The 18,544-nt window shown below is 39.4% G+C and overlaps 1 long non-coding RNA gene across 1 annotated transcript; it reads right to left on the minus strand.

Annotated features, from left to right (window-relative positions):
- Window positions 1–861: 861 nt before the first annotated feature.
- On the minus strand, window positions 862–12,427 carry LOC115894215. Its single transcript, XR_004054239.1, has 5 exons — window positions 12,339–12,427; window positions 10,423–10,609; window positions 7,038–7,153; window positions 1,443–1,630; window positions 862–1,136 (listed from the first exon to the last, which is right to left on the minus strand). It is a non-coding gene; the product is annotated as an uncharacterized LOC115894215 (long non-coding RNA).
- Window positions 12,428–18,544: the final 6,117 nt, after the last annotated feature.

Consider the following 18,544-nt stretch of genomic DNA (forward strand, 5'->3'; position numbering starts at 1 on the left):
GAGAAGGAAAAGGTAATCCTATCATGCAGAGGTAACCATGATTGTTTTGATGTACTTTTGATAGTATTTTGAATGTATACATTTATAAGCATATTGGGGAACATATTATATTGAGATTTTTTAAGTTTTTAAAAATTATTTATTACTGTAAACAATCTCCTATGCAATTAGTCTTAAAAAATGATTTTTAGTGACTGACTAGAGAGGACTCCATCAAATGGATCAAGTACAATTAATTTGAACATTTTTCTGTTCTTGGTCTTTTCAGTTATTTGGGTTACTTTTGCTATTATAAAAATGCTGCGGTGACTACATTTTTGGAAATATGAGCATATTCATTCCTTTTCAAATAACAAATTGGAAGGATAAGAATTACTGGGTTAAAGAACTAGGGCCAATTTTAAATTGTCCTGCAAAAAAGTTGCAGCAATTTATCTCACCAGAAGGTTCTGAGAGTGTTATTGCACACCTGCTTGCCAATATCAGGGAACATGTAACAACAGCAGTAAGGAAAACACAACCCATTCTCTAACCTACTGAGAGCAGATTTTATTTTACTGATGTGTTCATACTCTTTTCACTGATTATTAGTAAAGTTAACGTTTTTATTTCATATTTGCTTGCCACTTGCAAGACTTCTTTTGTAAACTGCCTTTCATATTCTTTGCACACTTTTCTATTAAGGGGGAGTCTATGTTCTTGCTTTTCTTTATAGCTTTAAAGCCCTTACATGATGAGGATGTAAAACATCGCTATGCTTGTGGTATATTTTTTGCCATATTTTATTTTATTATTGTTTAAGGTGTTTTGTTTATAATATCTAAGGAAATATATTTTTAGGACAGAAGTCAAATTCCCTGAAGGCATGGAAATATATCTTTTCCCACCAGAAATACATTCTTTTGGTATTAGCACAGAGCTTTTAAAACAATAAACATGAGATTCACATCAGAATTGTCTCTCTCATTTTTTTTAAGTGAGACCCAATTCTTGGCCCATAACAATAGCAAAGTCTAAAATTTTCATCTTTTAAGTCTATAGCTTTTTTTTAAACAATGCAAAGTATCTAAAGAAGAATGCAAAAATCACTTTAAAAGTTACGTTTTCCATCTTTTCTCTCCATGAAGCAGAAATCACTGTGAAATGGAAGTCGTCATGAAGTTAGAACATTATTTCATGAGGGAGTATTACTGTTCCAGAAGAGCCTAACAAGATATAACTGGAGGGATGGAGTCTTTCCAAAAAGTGGCAAAAATAAATAAAAGCTTTGGTCTGAATCCCATGAAGCAAATAGATTAATGCTTCTTAAAACTGGGAGCTTAAAATTTGGATTTTTAAGCATCACTAATTTTTCTTTTATAAAACCTGTCCCATTTTAACCCTTTAGGACTGTAAGTCTATGTATGGATTCTCCTCTTTTTATTGATGTCCTGAATACTTACATGCCTCTTTCCCTCCGTCAGCCATGGAGTCCGCCTCTGTGCTCCCCAGCTGGCACCTGGTCAGCACGGGCCACCATGGTTTTTACTGTTTGTACTTTTAATGTTAAGCTAAGGCCCAACCAGCTCCTGCATGCCATACACCTGGCCCAGATCCTCCATGCAGGTGACCCAATATCACATTTGCTTTCCTACAAAAAGGAAAATACAATAAACCATGTATAACATTTCACTGAGATATAACTACTGCTAGCATTCTGCTGCCCTTCCCTCCAACATTTCTTCCTTCCATGCTATGTATAGTTATTATACATGCTACTGTTTTCCACTGGTTCATTTGAAATTATGTTGTCATTATTTTCCCAAACTACAAGTGTTAGTGGATTTAAGAAAATCAATTCAATTATCCTCAACAATAGATAGGAATCTAGGATGCTTTCTATTTTTCCCTACTTTTGGTAACATTGACAGAACAACCTAGCATTCATAGCTTTGACTGCAATCCAGTTACTTTTTTAGGGCAAATTCCTAGAGGCTCCAACATGGTCTTAGGTGGATATATAACCCCCTTAGCATACAGATTAAAAGCAATGCAAAAGAAATCAATGCATGTTTGTTTGTTTAGAAATGTTTACATTGAGAAGAGTGTTTTAGTACATAGCAATATTTTACCTTGTGTTTTTTAGATCGTGTATGCATATTTCCAATTTCTAAAAGTAATAATCATGACCTAATTTTGCATCACAGGAATTTGAGGAGCAGAGGGAAGGGGAAAACATTAACACAGTTTCTAATACAAATGCCAAGAGGCTCCAACTAGAGAATTGTTTTCACCAGAGTTTCTAACCCTTGACTTCTAGGCCTTTCTACTCTAGGAGAAGGGTCAAGATTTCCCCCAGTCTGAAAACCAAGGAAGAAAATTCTGTTTAGCTAGGAGGAAAGGAGAGGCTGGCAGGGGGGCTGATGCAGGAGGTGATAGGGCTCCTGGTGATAAGAGGTGAGAAGAACAGTCCCTGTGTGCCTGGAGAAGAGATTAGCAGAAGGCTGCTATCTGTTTGTTAGCAGATGTTGGGCAGGCAGTAGCGGTGATGGCAGGCCTTGGGGGAAGGATTATCAGGAGCTAAAAGCTGTCTTCACCTTGGCTGCTAAGAACTCATCTCAGATCTTAGAATTCCAAATCGGACTTTTCTCCTAGCAGTGGCTACATCCTTAACCTCAAAAATACCAGTATTAGCAGATCTACCGCCGTGGAATAGACAATTCTTGAAAAACTAGTTCCAGCCTATCATGTCCTGCTTCTCCCTGCTTCCCTCTCGCATAGACGCACTTGACTCTGTTCTGTGTTTCCTGGTTGGAACAGTCATGGCGCTTTATGTCTCTCGGCCTGTGCCTAATGCTATTCCCTCTGCCTGGAGGGCCTTTCTTCCATTTGGCTAGCTGGAATCTCTGCCTTACTGCTAACCTCCTGGATCATTTTCCTTCCTAGCTCCATAGAAATAATTGCTCTCGTCTTGTTTTTCATCAGGAAAATTGATGCAGAGGACACGCTTCCACCACAACAATGTTTCACTGAAGCATAGGTTGTGATGTTGTCTTTCCCATGAGTCTGGACTCCTCGAGGGCAAGATCTATACCTTAAAATGATTCTTATAATCTTAGGGTCTTGATTAAATCTCCGACAACATGGATAGCAATGAATATGTTTTTATTGAGCAAGGAAAGGAGAACACATGAAAAAAAGGGAGAAGGAAAAAAAAGAGAGAGGAAAAGATAAATGCCAATAAAATGTTTACTGGATTGAATTTAAGCGGCAGTTTATGTTCAAAGTGTAAGCACAAGTATGTTTGGATTTGGTGTCTAAGACCTGGAGTTGTATGAACGTGTGAAAAATCTCTCAAACTGAAATTAATTTAACTCTCTGGAACACAGCCAAGAAGAGTTTGAAGGAAGTAAAAAAAGGCCTGTGAAGAACATGCATAAATATATGAGACCCACGCACGAAATCCTCTGAACAGGAAGGTTTTCCTACTTGTCATGACCTCACTTAAAGAGGGCTTTTTCTCTGTTGTTTATGTATTTGTCTTCTGCCCTGAGAAGTTAAGTGTATTTCCAAGAGCATATGTATTTCTTTTTTTAAAGCATTAAACGTTATATGAATCATTTGCATAAAGGGGTTTACCATTTCATTTAGGAAATGGCATTCCAATTCCCAGAAGTGCTAGTATGTGGAGATTAAAATTCAACTGCAATGCAGCACACTGCTCTATCACATACCATGTGGGGCGTGCCGGTATCCCAAAAGCCATCTGCAAATGTGTGAATTAAGAACAATGGGCCAGGCGTGGTGGCTCACACCTGTAATCCCAGCACTTTGGGAGGCCGAGACGGGCGGATCACGAGGTCAGGAGATCGAGACCATCCTGGCTAATACGGTGAAACCCCGTCTCTACTAAAAAATACAAAAAACCAGCCGGGCGACGAGGCGGGCGCCTGTAGTCCTAGCTACTCGGGAGGCTGAGACAGGAGAATGGCGTCAACCCGGGAGGCGGAGCTTGCAGTGAGCTGAGAGCCGGCCACTGCACTCCAGCCTGGGTGGCAGAGCAAGACTCCGTCTCAAAAAAAAAAAAAAAAAAAAAAAAAAAATTAGCCGGGCGTGGTGGCGGGCGCCTGCAGTCCCAGCTACTCGGGAGGCTGAGGCAGGAGAATGGCGTAAACCCGGGAGGCGGAGCTTGCAGTGAGCTGAGATTGTGCAACTGCACTCCAGCCTGGGTGACACAGCGAGATTCTGTCTCAAAAAAAAAAAAAAAAAAAAAAAAAAAGAACAATAGGATGTTTATGACTCCTTACTAACCTCCTGTGAAAGTGAAGTGGAGATTTATCTTCACAAAAATTTGGTAGAAAATGTCAAATTTGTAGGTGATGGAAGGGAACTTCATTCCACACAGTCACTTTGAATTGAAACTAGACCTCCAGTCAGAATGTCTGAGCAGACTCCTGATCACATCTCAGCTGAGTTCTACTGAGGATCATGCTCCCCGGTGCAGCCATCCTTTGTTTTCTCTACTATTATCTATTGTTCATGTGTCTTTTCAGAGGTGTTTCAGTCTAATACAGGGAAATACACATATATGTGTGTGTAAATATACATATATGTATAATACTATATATTATATTTATGTCACATATATTTATATATACAGTATACTTGTTCTACATGCACACCCTCCTCCATGATTTTTGTCTCCTTTTTGATACAACTGGTAAATATCACATCCACTGTTCTGCAACTTGCCGAAGTGTCACTGTTTACTTAACAATATACCTCTGAGAATATTCCATATCATTGTGTAATAAACTAAGTCATTCTCTGTTATGGATGCAGAGCATTTTAGTGTGTGTGTTCTTCATTTCACTAGTCCTATATTGAGGCACATTAAGGTGGTTTCTAATCTTTCGTTATCATAAGCAATGCTGCAGCGAGTAACTCTAAATGTACTTCATTCTCTGCGGTTGGTTTGATTTAGTTTTAAAATAAGTTTGTAGAGGAGAGATTGTTGAATCAAAGGCTAAGTGTGTTTATAATTTTCTGGAATACTTTTTATTTCATTTACTCTTTGACTAGCTAATATATGTATGTGGTACACAATTCAAAAGGAACAAAAGGATAAAGAGTGAGAATGAATCTCCCAGATTTTCCTGGAGGAACCAGTTCCTCTTTCTTTTTTATTTTTACATTTTAATTTTTTATATCTTATGTATGTTTGTTTCTAATGACATTCAATGTATGCATAAGTAAGTAGTGTGTTGGTACACACACATACATGCAGATATATGAATATGTATGCATGCATATGTGAGTATGCACATGCACATTTGTGGGGGTGTGAATACATGCATATATGCTTATACATACATGCATATGTAAATGTGTGTGTGTGTGTGTGTTTTCAGTGTTTCAATGTATGAGTTCAGAAAGCTGTTACACAGTTACTGGTTAATAGATTGGCATCAGACATCTGTTCACTCACTGATCTTTGAAACATGCTTCCTTATTGGCTCATGACTCAGTCTCAGTTATATGTGATGATACTTAGGCTTGTGATTGTATAAAATATGGGAAGTCTCACATATTATTGTTTGGGTGATGATTTGACAACATGTGTCAATTTTTAAAAGGCACTTAGCTTTTGGTTTAGCGATGCCACAGTTAGGGAATTTACCTAACATTGATTTTTGCATATGTTCACCAAGATTAGTGTAGAATATTTGAAGCAACACTTTTGCCAAATCTAAACAGCAAAAAACACAAGCAAAAATTAATGAGCTTTTCAATGTTAGACTGCTTAAATCAATTATGGTATATCCTTAAATGCTGTGAATTGTCTATAGAAAATAAACACAATGTAACAATATCAAAAGAGCTCCAAAAAACTTCTAGGCTTAAAAAAAAGCAAGATGTAGAATGCGTAGTAAGAATTTGTTGTGAAAATGAAAAAGAAGCTATATGTGTATAGCATATGTAACTTTTATGGTGGTAGCCTTTGAGAAGAGCAAAGAGTGGATATGGAAAGACCTTACTTTTCATATAGCACTTTCTGTTCTCTCTCTCTCTCTTTCTCTCTGTCTCTCTCTAAACACACACACACACACACACACATACACACACACATGACTTTTAAAATATATCAGTAGATGTCAACGGTAATACATCTTGGAAGGGAGCTAATGAGCTGTTTTTTTCTTTTTTTGTCTTTGCTTTTACTCCTCCATATTAAAATATATTTTTTTAAGATGAAAACAAAAGAATCATAAATGTAAGAGAAGAAAAGAACTGCCCAAACTTAAAGGTGTAGTATGGCTTTTAGCCAAACAGTGGTGTTTATGTCTTTCTCTGGATTGATTTCACCAGAACCGCATTGGAAGCTACATAGAAATGCAGATTTTAAGGATCAGTCCCTGGAGATTCTGATTCAGGAGGGCTAAGGCAGAAGTCAAGGTACATTAAGGAAATGAATAGCAGTAGCAACAAAATGTTGGTGCCTAGTTTCATGCGGGAACCACTAGCCAGGTCAAATGCTGTGGCTCAGGTTTGGAATTGGGATTCTCAGATTTGGAGTTGGGATGCCACCTTACGTTGTCTTCTCCTATATAACCACCTCATTGTTATCATTTTGATAGATTTGTGGAATAGTATAGTGTAGTAGAAAACATTGGGCCTTTGAAGCCAGAAGCAACTGGGTTTGAATTTTGACCCTAAAAGGTGCTCACTGAGTAACAGTGAGAAATTACCTAACTTCTCTCACCTAACAAGGCTAGAATAAGAATCAGAGATACTACATATAAAACATTTAACAAAATATGTGGGATATAATAGTGCTCAGTAAGTGATAGCTATTATTATTTTTAGAGGCAGAAAAAATATACATGTGTATCTTTTTTCTTATTTTATATGCTAGCATATAACAGGTGTTGGCAGCAAAATTATCTGTGTTTAAAATACACTAAGTACAAAAGCACTGGAAGAGCCACAATTTAGGGCAAAGCAGGGGTTCTTATGCAGATCTACTCTTATACAATAACTCTCAGAAAGCTACCTACCAGGGCTCTCAGAAGACTTTTAATTGTGCTCGTCTCACATGCAGTGTGATTTCATCCCAGATTATAGCAGCAACTGAAATCCCAGGGAGTGGGAAATTGGTAATCAATCACAGCATCTAGAATTTAGAGAGGGAAAAGTCATATTCAACATCATTTTGTTCACCTTCTGACAAGATGTTGAGTTCCCTGGGACATTCAGGCATATTTTAAAGACTTGCTTTTAAATATTCCAAGGGTGTCATGATACTGAGTAGAGACAGTTAAGAGTTGGAAGAGACCTCAGGGACTACCTCCTTATTAGTTTGTTCGTTAATTTATGCATCCAGCGCATATAACTCTAGCCCCCCATGATTTAGCATTTATCGTGAGCTAGGAATTACGTGAATCACTTTCCATCTATAATTTCCAATCCTTCAGCCACCCATCAAGAGAGGTGTGGTTGCCATATCTTAAATTTGAAAAACTGCAATTCGGAGAGTGGAAGGAGCCTGCCTCAGGTGATGTCATTCACTAGGGGTGGAGCTGGTGCTGAGAGCCATGTTTGTCTGGATACAGAACCCGTAATCTCTAACTCTCTCTAGAGTACTCTGTAAGTACACTACATGCCAGACAGCTGTGCAATGAGCCTGTGCCCACCAATTGGCACAGCGATGTGGCGAGTGATCTTGTGACCAGGAAGGACGAGTGGCTGACTCAGGAGAGGTTCCTCTAGTCCTGCTACTTGAGAACTGAGTGACTTGGGCCCACTTCTCAGTTGAGCTTCCCTGGTTTTAGGGTTTCAAATGAAATAGAAGTCCAGTAGAATGGAAAAGATTACTGAGTGCTTGGGATGGGAGGGGCTTATATTCTTCCTGGTCCCTTTTGCTCTAATCTCTTCTCTCCTGAGTCAAGTTAAGGCTATTTCACCGTCTCATATTGTTGTTCCTATTTCATAGTTCATTGCCTGCGATGTGAAGTACACCTTTGTTTTTCTTTCAGATTTTTCCCATCAAAATAGCATGCACATCAGATATTATCTGAATCTGTGGTAGTGCTGACAGGCTATTTTCTGGTTCTCTATGTTCTATACTCAGCTTCTCGCTGAACTTATATGTTTTTTCCCCATAAATCCTATACATTCTCTTTCAGGGTCATTGAGTCCCATAAAGGCGATGATTTGGGGAGGCCCACTTTCCTGGGCAGCAAGCCGTGCTAAAGGCTGAATGGCGAAGCAGAGGTGGATGGAGCCGCGTGGACCACCTGCTCTCAGAGGGTCTTGGACTCTAAGTGAAGGCATGTGCTCCTGGAGTAAAGCACAGCTCTGCTGGAGGGTTCCACACAGAGGAGAGGCTGCATCAGCTTTAGAAAGTTCCCTCTGGTGACTGTTAGAGGATGCTAGAAACCATCTTCTACTTGTTGAAATGATATTATAACCATGGTACCATATCCCTTCCTGTCTCTCGGCAAACTACATGGCCTTGCAATTACTATTAAAAAGCAAGAAGACTCTTCAAGTATTTCATAGACCATCAACAAAATGATTAAAAGGTCAAATGTAAGGCTCGGTTCAGGTTCAAGTTCAAGGTGGGTGGTAGATTTTCTAAGGTGAGGTTTTCTAAGCAGGGAACTATCCGCTATTACAAAGGAGGCTTATGTTTTTGGAAACCAGAGTTTTCATTTGCACATATTTATTTTCATTGCTACCTCCCTCCCTTTCCCCAGCAGTGCCCAATGTCTACCACCACTGCCCTCACTTCCATCTTCTTCCAAGCTCTCTATCAGCCCTGAACCCTCAGGGAAGAGGAGACCAGTCTGCCTCACCTCAGCCTCTGAAAGCCAAACAGCAGGCTCCTGTCTCCATGTTTAATGAGGAAAGCCCCAAGTCAGGAAGACTGGTGCCGAGGTTTTATGGAGGCTCTGGGCCAATTGGCTTAGCCAGGAATTCAACCAGCACTGCCCTCTGTCCCCTGGGAGCTGCAAAATGCAAACAGCACTGGTAAAACGGGAGAGCAATTTCCCAAGCAGGAGACTGGAGCTTTTAACGAGCTGAAGTGAGCCTGCCGCTGTCTTCCCCTGGTCCTCTAGTCTGGCTAATTAGATTCCCAGCTGCACAGAGTCCTTTGATGGCCCAGAGACAGCACACCGGGTGGAGGCTCAGGGGGTCAGCAGCCTTGGATTGAGTTGACAGTAATGAGTAAGTCACACGATGGGATTTCAGGCGTTTTGGAATATTCTCTTCCTTTTCACCCTCTCCCCATTCTTCTTTCCTCCAAGTCATGCCTCAAATTCCACTAATGACAGTTTTCAATTTTTCAAAAAAAGATGTGATGGCAAAATGAGGCATGTGCACTTCACCAAAGAAAGGTATGATATACTCTCAATTGTGTTATTCATGTATTCATTCTTTCTTTTATTTTTTTCTTTTTCATTGACCTACTGAGTTTCTAGGCTGGAGGTGAGATACAGGGATGGCTTTGTTTTATATTTAAGAAAGAGAGATAGATAACCAAGTACATTAAAAAAATCACCAAATAATCAGGAAAGTGACCACAAGAACATTGCAGATAGAACATAGTAGTTAATGAAAGTTGGGTGTAAAATATTATAGGAGAAATTGGACTGAGTTTTATAATTTCTTTAATGTTAAAACACAAACAAAAATAGCAAAATAAATGAGAATTGATGAGTTGAAAGAATGGAAAGGACGTTTTGGAAAGTTGGAACAATATGAGCAAAAATGAAATGCTTGAAAATGACAAGGAAGTTCAAGTGGTTCTGCATGATGAATGTATGAACTCTGACCTGGAGGCCCCCCTCAGCAGTCAAGAGCCTGTCTCCGTGTCTTCAATGTGCTTGAGCGGGTAACAGGAGGAAGGGCCTATTTACTCTCAGCTATGACAGCCATCCACAGCTAGAGGTACTTGATATAATTTTCAAAAAGTGGGTCTGTGGTAGACTGAATATTTGTGTCCCTCCCAAATTCATATGTTGAAGTCTTAACCCCCAGTGGGGCTGTGTTTGGAGACAAGGCCTGTAAGGAAATCAATGAAGTTAAATGAGGTCATAAAAGTGTGGCCCTGATCTGATAAGGATTAGTGTTCTCCTAAGAGGAGACACCACAGAGCTTTCTCTCTCCCTCTCTCTCCATGCACACACCAAGGAAAAGCCATGTGAGGACACAGTGAGAAGGTGACTGTCTGCAAACCGGGAAGAGAGACCTCACCAGAAATGCAATCAGATGAAAATTTATCATGGACTTTTCATCCTTCAGAACTATGTGAAGATAAATTTCTGTTGTTTAGAGCTGCACAGTCTATTTTTTTTTTATTTGTTTGATTTTGTTATAGCAGCCTGATTGAGTCATACAGGGCCCCAGGAGCCACCAAAATGGTGGTTTTGCCCTTACCTTTGCTCGCGGAGACATGCATTCTTTGTAGGAAAATCACCTCCTTTTAATAGTTGCTCTTCCCAGGAATTTCCTGCCTTTCCTTTAAGATGAATGGGTATCCCTTTCCTTTGCCACGAGATTCCTATTGGAAGAGAATTCTTTTCCTTGTGCTTAATGTCAGGCTTGGTCAGGTGACATAATCTGGCTAATAGATGATGAGAGAAAGCAGCTGTAAGAATCAGTGCCGTAAGAATAACATGTTCCAGGAAGAAGCTGCTTCTTTAACCCAGATCCCAGCATAAAGAAGATGCAGGAAACTGTCACAGCTGCTACAGTCAGCACTCAGTGACTGCAGCTGATATAAAATGTAAGCGAAGCCGTAAACATTTGTTGGTCTTGGGGTTGTTTGTTACTACAGCATAATGAAGAGAATGCTGACTCATACTATCAGCATAAACTGTGGTTCTGAGGACATACATTATATGGCTTCCTATTCTTTTCTTTGTCTCACATATTTAGTTTATCAGACTTTCCCCATACCACCTCCATCTGCCCTTTTTCATAAGGATAGCTTTTTTTTTTTTTTTTTTTTTCTTAACTCTCAGTACTAAGCTCAGGCCTCCATTTCACCAGGCGTCTTCTCCCAGGGCTTTGTAGGTCAAACCCATTGTTGATGTCCCTAATGCCCTGTGCACAGCTTCATCACTGTATTCACCAAGAAAAACAGAAGGAACCTGCCTCTGCCTCTGTCTCCTCAGCCAGACTTTAGAGGACAGAAATCTTGCCTGATTCATTACTCTTCACAACATCTGGCTAAGAGCTGGCACATAAGATGTTTTTCAAAATGAGCCATCTTGGCCAGGCCTGGTGGCTCATGCCTGTAATCCCAGCACTTTAGGAGGCCAAAATGGGCGGATCACCTGAGGTCAGGAGTTTGAGACCAGCCTGACCAACATGGTGAAACACCGTCTCTACTGAAAATACACACACACATACACACACACACACACACATACACACAAAGTTATCCAGAGTTGGGGGATGGTGCGCATCTGTAATCCCAGCTATTCAGGTGGCTGAGGCAGGAGAATGGCTTGAACCCAAGAGCCAGAGGTTGCGATGAGTCAAGACTGCGCCACTGCACTCCAGCCTGGGTGACAGAATGAGACCCTCAAAAAAAAAGAAGAGCCATCTCTATGTCACAGAAAGTTCGGTCCCTAGAATTCTGCCCTGGTAGATCCAGTCTGTTCAGACACTTATTGGGCTCAAGAGCCCCATTCTGTGTGTATTAAGGAAGGCTGTGCCCAACGTTATCATAGTGAGATCAGGGAGCAGAACCATGAATGTAAAGGAAGGAAATTCAATGACTGGCTACATATCAAAGTCATAAACAAGTTTGATTAACAAGATGAACATGTCCTCCACTCCACAGGTGGTGCCACATCTTCGGCTCAGCAAGGCTGACCTGAGGGATTTCCAGGTGTTTGTGTCAAGGCAAAGAGGGGCAAGAGAGAAAGATCAGGAACAAGTTGGCCAACATGCAGTTCTTCAGCCCACAGACCACCTCAGTTTCCTACACAAATCTGCGCATACATACACACTTGTCACAAATCAAAAGATTGACTGGGTAAAGATGAAATAGTCTCAATTTGCTATACTAAAATCAGCACAAAGTGTTGTGCCTAGCACAACATATATACTCAGTACACACGGTTTAATTTTTGAATCCAATTTTAATTCAGTCTAATAATAAAAAGACTAGCAAAATGATGCTATTTTGAAACAAATGATAATTAGATTGAAATTTGTATTTAATTCCTCGGAAGTATTTGGGCTTTGAAGAAAAAAAACGTATTTAAAAAATACTTGAGTACTTTTCCTGTGTATCTTGCTATGCTAAATGTGAGAAAATAGAGATGAAAAGATAAATTTACCTTCTTCAAGTACCTCTGAGTCAGATGAGGAAACAAATCTCAAAACAAATGTGTTCAAACATCCATGAGAGTTGCAGTCATAGGCTTTTCTAAAGAGAACAATGGAAGTACAAAGAGGGAGTCATCAATGTTAACTTGATAGGTCAGGAAAGTCTCAAACAGATAATAAATGGTATGAGTTTTGAAAGATGAATTAGTGTTCGATGGAGAATATTAACACACATACTAAGATTGATTTGTGATATAATATGCATGGACTATAGTTTTAATAAAGAAAAACATCTCGAAACAAATGAGTTTCTCCGGGGATGTGGAGAAATTATGCCGGAGATAATATCTGATATGTAACACTTGATTCAATGTAATTGATTCATGAAACAAACAATTTTACTGACATCTTCTAATTTCATGGTTTCTGTCTAGATTTGGATATTGGTGAACAAAAACAGCTTCACTATAACATCACAGACAGTAACTTCCCATTTGTCTCTAGCTTAGTAATTCAACTTAGCTTAATGGAAAGAGAAATGGACTTGGTATTTGAAATACCTGATCTCTATCCTTTCCTGATTGTGTTTCACTGGAGAAATAACTAGGACTTAGTTTTTCATCTGTGAAATGGGAAGAAAAGTGACAAAAAATTATTAGTATAATACAAACATAACAAAATAAGGTGCTAGTCACATAGTAGACAGTCTATAAGATGGCATAGTGACTTACCATATTAATAAAGCCTATTAAGAATCTAATGACTATTGCTATTTCCAAAAATGAAATCCACAAGTTATTTAAAAATTGAAAATTTACTGTTCCTTACGACCACTCAAAACACTTTTTCTAGAGTCTGACAGTAAATTTAAAATAAAGTTTTCAATGTCAAAACACACCACGCCATGCTGTCATCTTGTCTTCCTCATTATCAATTCCTTACTCTGTAGATAAAAAGAATGGATTAAAGAACATTTGGAAATAAAGTACATTCTCTTTTGTATTATGTGTCCTCAAATAAATATATATATATCTTTTTTAAAAGCCCACCAAGTGTGCAAAATATTCTCATTTTGGTATTAGATTTAACTTCCAGAATCCAAATACATTTTCATTCTCCTAGTCAAAGTCCTTTTGCGGCTTTCCATGTCACAAATTGGTTAAGTTCAGGTCTTTACAGGTGTTCTTTGGCAGTGATAGAGTATTCCTCCCCGTCCAAACTGTGGCTCTGGAAGGGCCAGCTAGTGAGCAACCAGTTCATAGTGCTTGTTGTGAGTTCAGTAGTTGGCTGAGCCCTGGGTTTACTCTGATGTTGGCTGGCTGGGTACCACAATGCCTTCTGCTTAGGTGATCACAAGATGCATTTTCTGGCCAGGCAATTCTGCTATTTAGGATCTGTAGTGGATCAAGGCTGTAGGCTGGTCTCCACAGTGATGCAGCGTTGTTGCTCAAGCCATGTGGGACCAAAGACCACGCTCCTTCAAAATGCACAACTCGGGATTGCCTCCCTGTCTGTGTGGAGCCAGGGGGTGGGCTCTTGGCTGAGTTCCGTGGCTGCTTGATCTCTTGGATAAAGCAGGTCTTGCCCCTGTGCTTCTCAAAAGTCTGCAGAGGCAGGAGTCTTCCTGCCTGGGCAGGGTTGCTATGCACTTTCTGGCTCGATTCTCATGGTTTGACACATAGCTGAAATGTTTGCCAAATAAAGAATTCAGCCATGTACGGTCTTTGGAGAACCAGAAGAATGCCTCCTACAAAAGGGCTCCTTTCAGGCATTTATTTTAGGTTAACATTCATGATGTATCCTAGGGCCTTAGCTACATTGGTTTGTATGTGGGTTGTTTTGTGTGTGAGTGTGTGAGATACATTTATATCTATTTCTAGAAAGATAAATATACATGACTCAATAGATCATTTACTAATGTGTATATGCATTTGAGGGGAGCAACTTATATTTAAGAAAAATAATTACAAAACATTTAATATTGATTAGGTTACACTGAGTTGCAACATGGTTAAACAACACATAGTTTATGTCTTTAAATGACATCGTTTTATTTTGATAAGTCATATGTGGCGGGAATATTTTGTTATGTTACTAACTATTGTGGTCCTTTTCCTTTTTCAGGAATATGTCCTATTAGCCTATTGACCTCCTGCATCTAGGAAGCCAATTCTATTCCAGCACAATGCAGAGAGAAAAAGTGACAGATCTAGGTGACCTAGGGACAAAAGAAAAGATTCAGAATGGTATACAGCTGGTCAGATACAATTCATCATCCTTGCGGTCAATTATTAGCTAAAGATTGTCTAGCCTGGAAAGATAGGAAGGAACAGAAGAAGGGTGAAGGCAGAGAAGCTGGGGGTTCCCAGGAGAGGAGTAGATGAAGCGTCTTTGAGAAGAACTGAGTAACTAAGAGTAGAAGAGAGTCAGTGCCAAAGACCAAAAAGAGGGCAAGGCCTTGATTTTCCCGGTGAGTGAGGTGCTCAGAGAAGGAATATCAGACGGGTTTATTGAGGCAGAAAGCTCCAGGTCAGTTTTATAAAATCTACTTGCCCGAAGTGACATGGGAAAATACAAAATATTTTCCCTGGGCCTAAGAGTTGTTCAGATAGAATCCAAGAGTTGGCAGACAACAGGGGTCTCACCAGGTAAGAACAAGCACATTGTCACTTATGCCAGTATGGAGAGAGGGCAAGGGCTAATGACAACTGCAGCGCTCTGAATGTTTGCATTCCACCACCCCCATTCATCTGTGGAAACCTGATCCCCCGTGTGATAGTACTGCAGTGGGATCATTGGGAAGTAATTGGGTTCCTTATAATGGGATTAGTTTCCTTGTCAAAGAGCTCAGAGGAGCTTGTCCCTTCCCTTTTGCCACATGAGGACACACAGCAGGTGCCTCCTAGGAGAAACAGACTCTCATCAGACACCTAATCTGCTGGTTCCTTGATTTTGGACTTTGCAGTCTCCTGAACTGTGAGCAATAAATTTCTGTTGTTTATAAATGACACATTCTGTTTTAAAAATTTTTTAATTTCCATAGGCTATTGGGAAAAAGGTGTTATTTGGTTACGTGAGTAAGTTCTTTGGTGGTGATGTGTGAGATTTTGGTTTACCCATCACCTAAGCAGTATACACTGCACCCAATTTGTAGTGTTTTATCCCTCACCCCCTCCTCATCATAGAAATGCAAATCAAAATCATAATGTGGTATCACCTCACTCCTGCAAGAATGGCCATAATCCAAAAAGAAAAAAATAATAGATGTTGGCACAGATGCAGTGAACAGGAAACACTTCTACACTGCTGGTGGGAATGTAAACTAGTACAACCCACTATGAAAAATAGTGGTAGATTCCTTAAAGAACTAAAAGTAGAACTACTATTTGATCCAGCAATTCCACTACTGGGTATCTACCCAGAGGAAAAGAAATCATTACACAAAAAAGATACTTGCACATGCATGTTTGTAGCAGCATAGTTCGCAATTGTAAAAATGTGGAACCAACCCAAATGCCCATCAATCAACGAGTGGGTAAATAAACTGTGGTATTTATATATGACGGAATACTACTCAGCCATAAAAAGGAATGAATTAATGGCATTCACAGCAACCTGGATGAGACTGGAGACTGTTAATCTAAGTGAAGTAACTCAGGAATGGAAAACCAAACATTGTATGTTCTCACTTACAGGTAGTAGCTAAGCTATGAGGATGATCCAAAGGCATATGAATGGACTTTGGGGACTCAGGTGGTAAATGATGCATTCTAAGGCATTTTGCTGTAGCTGCCTGAATGAACTGAAGGAACAATGAAGATGGGATATATTAGCTCTTTCCAGTACTATCAGTGGCTTAGAGCAGTGTATGTGCCTGATAATTTAGAAAGAGCACTAGGATAAGGGTAGGAGAGCCACTGAATAGACTTAGATTAAATGTCCACTCCCTGGTAGAATGGAGGTTTGCAAATATGCATAATAAGTTCAGGTATAGACAGATTAAGTAATTGCATTTGTTGTGTTCTTTAACTTTTGAACTTGGTACTTTTCAATATATCTACATGGGATGGAGAGAGATATCAGTATATCTAGATATTAATATATGTATGTAAATCAATATGTACTGATCTATATATGTATACATTAATATATCTACATAGGATATCATTTTTTCATTTAAATAAGAAAAAAGTTTGAACTAAATAATATATGAGTTCCCCTTCAGTTATAGCATTCTAGAATCTTGATTCCATAAATGAGAGCTTTATAACCTGAATGTATTTATTTTTATCTTATGTAGAAGCCAAGATAGTCTGAAGATTCTTGTAAACCCATTCTTCAATTTAATTCCTCCATCTAGCTTCAACTACAATAATAAATACACAGCATACAAATACCGTTTAAAGTAAAATCTTAAACTCCAAACACCACAGCATGGCTTCTGTAGTTGGGCCCCTATTATCTCGGTATCGCCTTCTGCTCTTGTGTCAGTCACTGGCCCTTCTGGTCTGGGGACAACTGTATCAGCACTTGTGTTGGAGCCTTTGACCTTGTTGCTTCCTCTGTCCGGAGTGACATTCCCTTAATGCTGCATAAAAGGTTGCTTCTCTTCTTTGACATCTCAGGACAAATATCACCATTTCTGCAAGGCAATCCCAGATCGTACTGACTGACATACCTGCCCTCTACCTCTTTTCCTTCTTTAACACATGGCCCTGTCTTGTGTCCATGTCCAGGGCTGCTTGGTTTGGGCACTGCCAATGGCTGCAGGCTGGGAGGATGAGTGTGGGTTGAAATCTGACTCACAGATTCCTCCTGAGCTCTAGAGGAACATCTTCTTTGTATTAGTAAGAGGCAGTATTGAGTAGACAAGCCTTTCATCATAGTGGGAGTGGTATTTTTCTTCTCTGTTTTGTCCTCTTAGAGGAGACAGTTGTTTTTAATTCATATAGTGGCCTATGAACTAGCACATATTATTATATTTTCGTGTTTGGTTTGCTTATTTATTCATCTGCTCTGTCTTATTTATCATCTGCTTTTACCCACTAGAATTTAGATTCCATTAGGTTGTTGACCAAGTCTCTTTGGTTCATCTCTGTAATCACACTGATTTTAGAATATTACATGGCACATATTAGTTGAGAGGATTAGATACCAGGAAACCACCTCTATTCATAATTTAAAATATTATTACATTCACATGCTATGAATTTCTAAGGAATGCCCGCCATTTCTTATACCATCTATGAATTCCTCAAATGTACCTAAGTCTTGCTCCCCTACCAATGCCCCACATGTTCTGAGCACTCGTCCTTTATTCTTTAGGTTTGCTCTGGCCGTAATGTTCTTCCTGCTCTCATCTATGCTTGAAGAAGCTCTACTTTCCTGGAATAAATCTTGTATTTTCCAAGTAGATTTCTTAGGTTTTGCCCTCATAAGTCTCCCTCCTTTTATGCTTACCAGAGAAATTTTCCAGTGCTTGGGAAATTCTCAGCAAAAAGCCCAGCCTATAGCAGATGCTTGAAAAATGCCAGTTACCTTCTCCTGCATTTTGGAATTGTTGATCTAGCCCTTGTCTCTTTTTATAAGAGTAACTTATTTACAGATCATACATCCTCCTTCCCACTCCAGCTATACAATTACCTTCTAGAGAAAAAGAACTGTGGGCTTTACATCTTTGTGTTACCTACTAGGCACATGCTAGAAACACTGAATACTTTGTTTTTAGTAAAAGACAGCAAAATTCTTAAATGCCTATCAGTAGACCTCACAAGGACATTGTGCACAGAGATAGAGTTGGAGAACACCTCTGCACCCCTCATTATTCTGGTGCATAGACAGAGGTGGACTGTTATACAGCAATTGGAAGTAACGAATATGTGGCTGATGGATGGACATTAACAACATAGTGCGTGGTGAAAAAGGAACATAATGGCATATAAAAAACAATGCCACTTGCAGGAATTAAGATGCCTGCCTATAAAACGATAGCACACGCAGTGCATAAGGACACACAGACATCAACATAGAATTGTTGCTGATAATGGGGATAGGAGAATTGGGAGTGAGAAATGGTGAGAAAGGGGAATCAAAAGTAAATAAACAAATACATTAACAAACAAAAATAGCACCGGGTCCTTCCACATACACTTGTTGATAGTAAGCCATGAACAAAGAAGCGTGGTTCTGTCTTTGTTATATCCAAACAACAAGGGAT

The sequence above is a fragment of the Rhinopithecus roxellana genome, chromosome 17 (assembly GCF_007565055.1).
Source record: "Rhinopithecus roxellana isolate Shanxi Qingling chromosome 17, ASM756505v1, whole genome shotgun sequence".
Classification (NCBI taxonomy): domain Eukaryota; kingdom Metazoa; phylum Chordata; class Mammalia; order Primates; family Cercopithecidae; genus Rhinopithecus; species Rhinopithecus roxellana.